The following is an 8,382-nucleotide window of genomic DNA, read 5'->3' as shown; positions in this document are numbered from 1 at the left end:
ACAAAATGTAAACAATGGGCCTGACTCCCTTGCAATAGCAAGCTTATGAAAAAAAAAAATAACCTTTGCTTTTCTTATTTAGGTGAACATATTCATTCATTAAACAAACTCACCTATGCAACAGAAAGTGTTGCTAAAAATAGTATTTCACAAAAGCTGAGAGTTAACGACTATTGAGCCCTTATCATGAACCATTAACTGTATTAAATATTTTACATGGATTTCCTAATTTAATTTTACAATAAATATAACAAGGCTTACTGAAATTGGCACCACTATTATATTCACTTTACAGATGAAAGATCTGAGGCTGACAGATGCTGAAGAACATGTTGACAATAATAAATTAGAAAAAAGCAGTTAGCAAGGATTAAAATAAAAAGCTAATTCCAAAGAGGTAACTCTTAATTCTCTTTCATAAAAAAATATAAAACACAAAACTAATGTTTGATTTTATTTCAAGCTCACTGGTAATAAAAATACTGTGTAAAGAAAAGGAAGAGAACTTAGAATTCACTTATTCTTTCTTTTATAGATATATAAGTAAGGCACAGAGAAGTGAAATAACTTATCCTGGATTATGTATCTAGTTAACAGACAAGGATAAAACTCCAATCTTCTGACTGTCAGCCCAGATACCCAGCAGGCTTCCCTGAAAGACAAATTTTCCCGGGGAGATTTATTACTCTACAAAGACTTTATATAACAATGTAATGCTAGCACATTCCAAAGACATATTACATAACATGACTAAAAACACACGTTCTATGGAGATAATGAACTAAATTATTTAAGAGGTCATTGGGGTTCAGCAAATAATTATTGAGTGCTCACTAGTAGTAGACACTGTTTATGACATGTAAAGTTCCACTAGTGAACAAAATAGAGAAGACTGTGCCTTATTAATTTGCATTCTAGTGGGAAGGAACAAGCATTACCACAAAAATGTAGGCAAATTATATGCTAAAATGTGATGTTTATCATAAAGTTGGACAGAGTAATTAAGTGTGCCATTGTGAAACAGAAAGCAGGATGCACTCTTTTTCCCCTCTGTGATGCCAGGGATTAAATTTGGGATTTTCTACCTCTGAGCTACCTCCCATCCCTTAAAAAAAAAAAACAAAAAACAAAAAACAAAAAACGTTTGAACCAGGGTCTCACTAAGTTACCATGAGTGTTGGCCTTGAATCTGAGAATCCTCTTGTCTGACAGTACAGGTATGTGCCACCATCCCCAGAGCAGGCTGCACTTTTAAGCAGGGTGAACAGGGAAAGTCTCATTTAAGAAGTGAGCGTGCATATATGTTGGGAAGCATTCTCAGGAAGAGAGAATAAGGAACACAACATAAGAAAGAGAGCTTGCCTGATGTGTTTGGAGAACGTTTGGGAAGGGGTAGAAAAAAATCTGAAAATAACAACAGTCACAATTAGAACTGCAAATTAATGTGTATGTGTGTAATTTAATCACTTAGCTTTTTTTTTTTTTTTGGTGGCAGTGGGGTTCCTGGAAGCCCTTCTACCTCCGGGCTACACTCCCAGACTTATTTTATATTTCTAAAACAGGGTCTCTTACGCCAGTGCAGCTGGCTTCGAACCTGCGCGATCCTCCTGTCTCCGCCTCCCAAGCGCGGGGATTACAAAGGTGCGCCACCACGCCCGGCCTCACTTAGCTTTTTAATGAAATAAAAATATATTTTCATACTGAGAATTACACCCAGAACCTCAAGTATGCTAGGCAAGTCCTCTACTACCTCTGATCTATATCTGCATCTCAGCACTCATGTTTTTTAAAAGCTCTCTGGATGATTGATTGATTGATTTTTGTAGTTCCAGGAATGGAACCTAGGGGCTTCCTACTTCTGGGATACAGTCCCAGATCTATTTTATATTTTATTTGGAAACAGGGCCTCACTAAGTTGCTGAGAGCCTCATTAAAGTAGCTGAGGCTGGCTTCGAACCTGTGCAATCCTCCTGTCAGCCTCCCAAGTGCTAGGATTACACTGTGTGACACCACGTTTAGCTTTCTGGGTGATTTAAATATGCCATGATTGAGAATCACTACTTTGATATGTATGATAGATTTGTTTTTTTCTCTCATTCCTACTCCCAAGTAGTCTACTCAATGTACTCATCATTGCTGCTCCAGTACTGTTACTATCTGGAACTCAAAAACACAAACACTGTCCATAGAAAACCTGGGACCTCTCTCATTAATCCCACCGGAGGGAAAAGGTAGGATAGGACACATTTCTCCTGCCTGTCCCACTTGTGAGTTCCCCACAACACCAACAAACAAAACTGTGATTAGGTATCAGAATACTGAAAAGTTTGTATTAGGGAGTGAAAATGTAAGAGGAATTATGAGAGAAAATATTCCAACATTTTGATATCAATTTCCCAGTAACAAATTTTAAGAACAAAGGCATCTAACATTCAATTTGAAATGAGGCCATCATTGTGATAAATAGCTAATCTCTAAATCTTTAGTTAAGTCCATTTCAAATTTTTCTGTGTACCTGGCATACGTATTTGTTATATGAATGAAAAAAATTTGAGTGGGCTGAACACAAAATGCAACAGGTCCCCAATCCTACCTTTTCAAACTCTTCCAATTCTGTTTCCCAGAAACAAACACATCATTGTTCTTAGTTTGCATCTTTCTGTAAATAATATGCATGTGATACTAATTCTGGATGTATAAATGTTAGATCTTGCAAACTCACATTCTCTTATGATAGATAAAGTTTTTAACTATACTAACCCACCCCCAAATTTCCCTACCTGCAATATTTAATAGGCACTATTATTAGTTGTCCTATTGCTTACATTTGTGATTTTAAATACTATATTTAAACTTGTATTTCTTGTTTCACGTAACTCTTCACTTTTGTTGGGTTAAGAGTTTTATATTATATAACTTCTTTATCTCTTTTGTTCTTTTATGTTATCATGTTTAACAGTTACTACCTGTTCTATAACCATGGTAGAGTGCTTTTTACTTTGTCTACAGATGGAATGTAAACTTGAAAATCAGTAGACAATGTTTATGTTATAGCTATGCAAACATTATTCACTACCCAGGCAAGTTATGCTGAATGATTATTTTCCCAACTTTTGTCATATAACCCAATCCCAATGGATTTCAAATTGCCTTTTCTTGTATCTTAAAAGTCTGCTTTTATGGCATCATTAAGGTAGGTTCTTCTAATATTTTGAGGATATAATCTAGGAACTTTTTTTTTTTCTCTATAGCACTTCTCCCTTCTTGCCCCTGTAGTCTTTTAATCTGGATTAGCAGGTCTCCTTTCATCCTGGATTTTACATTCATTGCTTTTCCTGAATTACTTCACTTTTCATAGATCCAATCTGATCCAGTTTCTTGGATATTTTCTTTGTTTTCATGGCCTGTATTCTCAATATATCCTAAAAGAAGAGTATCTAGAAGAGATGTAGGATAGGAGAAATAAAATATTAGATAGAAAAGATAAACAGTGAATGAAGGAAGTGAAAAATTATTTTAAAAAAGCACAAAAACTTCATTATTCTTAAATCCACCCTACAAAGTGTGTTCTTAGAAAAAGACTCAATAAGCTCATACCCATAATCACAGTGGCCCTTCTCCCCACATGAGATTCTGGAGATGCTTAGCTAAAAAAAATGATCCATAAAGAGGGTCAAGGTCAGGCACCACCCAGGATATGGATGGCTGACATAGGGAGTTTGAAGATTAAGAAGTCTGAGACCTCCCTGGGAGTTGGGGGGATTCTATAAAGAACTCTAAAAGCCAAACGAGACAAGAGACCTTCTGTCTAGATTGCCTGTTTTCCCCCATGGTATCCCTCACTTACTCACTTTCCTAAATAAAACTCTTTGTCTCTGATGGGTATGTGCTGAAATTCTTTTCTACCATGAAAGCCAAAAACCCCAGAGAATTATGATGCTCTCCCATGATAAAATCTAAGATTTTTTTTTCTCAGTGTATGTGCAATTTTCATTTTGTCCTCATACTTTACTGACTGGTTTAACTTGGAATAAAAAATTCCAAGTTCAATGTCATTTCCCTTCAGGATATTCAAGTCATTGCTTATCACCTAATAACCAGTCCTATTGAAATCTCATTGACCTGATTCTCATTCCTTCATGAAGGACCTGAGTGTGATAAAAGCTTTTAAATTTCTTTTTCTTGCTATCCTTTTTTAAATTCAGAACTAAGAATTGAAACCAAGGGAATTCTATTTCCAAGCAACACCCCAGCCCTACCCTAATTTTATTCGTGTGTGTGTGTGTGTGTGTGTGTGTGTGTGTGTGTGTGTTACTAGGGGTGGAGCCCAGGGGCCTTCTACCTCCGGGATATGCCCTCAGACCTATTTTTATATTTTATTTGGAAACAGGGTCTCACTAAGTTGCTGAGAGCCTCACTAATTAGGCTGCTGAGGCAGGTTTCAAACTCCTGATCCACCTATTTCAGCCTCCCAAGTACTGAGATTACAAACTTGTGCCATCGCGCTCAGTCTATTCTTTATTTTGAAACAAGGTCTCATTAAGTTGCTGAGACCCTAAGTAGCTGAGGCAGGCTGCTTATCTGTGATCCTTCTGTCTCAGTCTCCCAAGTACTGGGATTACAAGCATGTGCCACCACCACTCCTGGCACTATCTTTAATCGTTTCTTGTGTGTGTGTGTGTGTGTGTGTGTGTGTGTGTGTGTGTGTGTGTGTTACTAGGGATGGAACACAAGGGCTCTACCTCTGAGCTACACTCTTCAGCCCTATTTTTTATTATTTTGAAACATGGCCTCACTAAGTAGGCTGAGACTGTCCACAAACTGATCCTCCTGTCTCAGCCTCCCAAACCTAGGATTACAACCGTGTGCCACCATGGCTAGCATTTTTCTTAAATTTTAAAATCTAGCTACACGTGAATTTTTCTTGCTCAGCACTCAGTAGGTCTTCTCTATCTGCATATCTTAAGATTCTTATCTCCCTAGTTCTAAAACATTTTTTTGCTGTATCTGCAGACTTGTATCTCCCTTTAGTTCTAAAACATTTTTCTTGGTAAATATGTTTACTCTACCCACTTTCTCTATTCTCACTTTCAGGACTTTTATTCTGATATTAAATGCCTGGATAATTCCTAGTACTTATCTTTTGTCGTAAGTTCTGTCTCTACTTTTCCTCCTTAGTCTTGTAGTAATGTAAACAGAGCCTACAAACTGACCTTGCAAGCAATGTGACAGGAAAGTCTTTCATAACTCCTGTTTATCCCTTCCATTTAGTTCAAGGCTTACCCAACATCAGCCTGCTGAGTTTATTGGGTATTATCTGATTGTGTTTGTTTACTTCTACCACAAGCTAAGATCTGTTCTTAAATCTTGGTTACACAACTTTGAACAAAGAAACATCGTTCCTGACCTCTTGGACTTTGTAGTAGAGGGAGGAAGAATAAAAAAAAAAAGATTAAAATATTGCATATCAGGTATAGTCCTGAAGTTGGCAGCTGTGGCTGTGGTTTCTGATGTTGACCACATTCTGTTCACACACCCAGCAGTTCTCTTCATGACCTGCTCTTGAACTGTGACTGTGGGAATTTTTGAGTTCTACCTTTACTGTTTCCTCAGCCCTCCTGTGATTCTACAAAATATGTAACACCCTGTAAGAAATAATTTTTACCCTTAAATTAGCTAGAATGAATTCTAAGGAATCTGTTCTCTGCAACTGAATTTGACTGCTACAATATTCACACACACACACACACACACACACACACACACACACACACACAATTTTTTAGTAGTAAACCTTCTTGGTATTTTTCCTTTCTGTCCCCTGAGATAAAGCTAAAAGAGGAAAGGTCATCTTAAGACCCTAACACAGATCCTGTTTCCAATTTTGAATGTACTCAGGAAAGTATTCCTAGATAGAGAATTCAACTGAGAATTCTAAGAATTAGTTCAACAGAAGTATTACTGTATCAAAATATATTAATGGGCTTGATTACAAAAAACTAAAAGGCATCTTGGCTTCTCAGAGGTTCAAGTTAATAAAGGAGTAACTGTTTCTTTATGATGTTTTCTAGAATCTTTTGAGTCTTACACTATCAAATTACTGCCTTTTCTGACATGGCCCACTGACAGATTCGCCTAGAGTTTATGAAATGCAATTTATTCTGATTAGTTTAAATTTTTTGTTTGCTTCTAGAATATGCTAAAATATACTGTCTTAGCTCAGGCTATCATAACAAAATATGATACACTTGGTGGCTTAAAAAATAGAAATGTATAGCTGGGCACAATGGCAAATACTTATTATCCCAGTTCTTGAGAGGCTGAGACAGGATTTAAGGTATGAGGCCAGTTTTGGTAATTTAGTGACAGCCTTGGTAACTTAGTGAGACTCTTGTTTTGAAAAACAAAAACAAAAACAAAAACAAACAGGCAGAGGGTATAGGTCAGAGGTAGAACACCCCTGTGTTTAATCTCCAGTACAACCAAAATAATTATAAACTTATGTTCTCACAGCGCTGGAGGGAAGTCTAAAGTTAGGATGCCAGCCAATTCAGTTGGTGAGGGCTCTCTTCCCAGCTTGCCCCTTGTTCTGTGTCCTCACACCTAGGGGAAAGAGCTCTGGTGTTTTAGTAGCCACCACAGGCTAGGGCCCCACCGTTACAGCTCATTTAACCTTATTTACCTTCTTTGAAGCTCTATTTCCAAATACAGTCACTTTGGGGGTTAGGACTTTAATATACAACTTGAGTGAACAGTTTGGTCCAGGCATATACTTTCCAGAATTCTGCTTCTAAAAAACGTAAAGATCAGAGGAAAGCACGAGGAGCCGCTGCCGCCGCCACCAGCACAGCTGAGCCAAGCCGAGACAAGGGCGGCCTACGCCTCCCTCCTTCCCGCCACCGGCCTCCACGTTCTTGGACCAGTTCCAACAGTCTGTTAAAACATGGTGGATATATATGAAGTTCTAGGTGTGCAGAGACATGCGTCACCGGAGGATATAAGAAGGCATATCGGAAACTGGCACTAAAGTGGCATCCAGATAAAAACCCTGAGAAAAAAGAAGAGAGAAAGTTCAAGCAGGTAGCGGAGGCATATGAAGTGATGTCAGATGCTAAAAACGGGACTTATGGCAAATACGGCAAAGAAGGCTTAAATGGTGGCAGAGGAGGTGGGAACCATTTTGACAGTCCATTTGAGTTTGGCTTCACATTCCGGAACCCAGATGACGTCTTCAGGGAATTCTTCGGTGGAAGGGACCCGTTTTCATTTGACTTCTTTGAAGACCCATTTGAGGACTTTTTTGGGAGCCGATGGGGTCCCCAAGGAAGTAGAAACTGAGGTGCTGGCTCGTTTTTCTCATCTTTCAGTGGATTTCCATCATTTGGAGATGGATTTTCTTCATTTGATACAGGCTTCTCTTCATTCCGGTCACTGGGCCCTGGGGGCCTCACGTTGTTCTCCTCCTCGTCATTCGGTGGCAATGGGATGGGGAGATTCAAGTCTGTATCGACTTCTACCAAGATTGTGAACGGCAGGAAGATCACCACAAAGAGAATTGTTGAAATGGTCAAGAAAGAGTAGAAGTTGAAGAAGACGGCCAGTTGAAGTCCTTGACAATCAATGGTAAGGAGTAGCTGCTACGCTTGGATAACAAGTAACCCAGCACCACTGTGCAGATGGTAACTAACGAGCACCATTTGAGGAGTGGTAGGGACTTTTTTTTTTTTTTGAAGATTTCAAATGAACTCGACTTTCAGTATAATTGTACCTAAAGTATTTATAAACAGCTCATCAGAGCTCCTATTTGTCATAGACTTTTCAGTTTATTGTTGGGACCACACAATAGGACCATATTTTGTCTTTAAAATTGTTGTAATCTCTATATGCACTTTGCTTTTTTATTAAACATAAGCCACAGAGAGCCCGGCTCTTGAGTAGTGCTAGAACCAGACTGTCCTCTACACCAGCGTGGACCTGCTTTCCATTGTGCTGAAAATGTGAGCCACTAGTGTCAGCCTGCGGCAAAGCTAACTTTGCCAGGACGAGTCTTCTGTAGAAATCACTTCAGTTTTTCAATATTTAGTAATGAAAGATATTAATACATTAATGGTAATACATTTCTGGTTTAATATAAATTTAAGGATGTTTTTTAGTTGTGCATGAATGCTGGCAACTTAGTTTAAGTTTTTGACAATTGTTTAAATAGGTAATGTTAAGTTTAAGTTTTAAAAGCTGGTAAACTGGCTCTTTGTCATTCTCTTTAAAACAAAAAGAAAATAAATGTGAATGTGTTTGGTAAAAAAAAAAAGAAAATGTAAAGATTATTTTACAGTATAATTGATAATGGAAAAAACAAACAACTAAAATGAGCCAGACATGGTG

At 38.0% G+C, this 8,382-nt stretch overlaps 1 pseudogene across 1 annotated transcript; it reads left to right on the top strand.

Annotated features, from left to right (window-relative positions):
* The first annotated feature begins 6,943 nt into the window (after window positions 1-6,943).
* LOC308261858 (dnaJ homolog subfamily B member 6-like) lies at window positions 6,944-7,634 on the top strand (annotated as a pseudogene). The gene has a single exon. The product of its transcript is annotated as a dnaJ homolog subfamily B member 6-like (transcript).
* The last annotated feature ends 748 nt before the right edge of the window (window positions 7,635-8,382 follow it).

The sequence above is a fragment of the Muscardinus avellanarius genome, assembly GCF_963383645.1.
Source record: "Muscardinus avellanarius genome assembly, chromosome: 4".
In the NCBI taxonomy this organism is placed as follows: domain Eukaryota; kingdom Metazoa; phylum Chordata; class Mammalia; order Rodentia; family Gliridae; genus Muscardinus; species Muscardinus avellanarius.
This window is presented reverse-complemented; position numbering and strand designations above follow the sequence as displayed.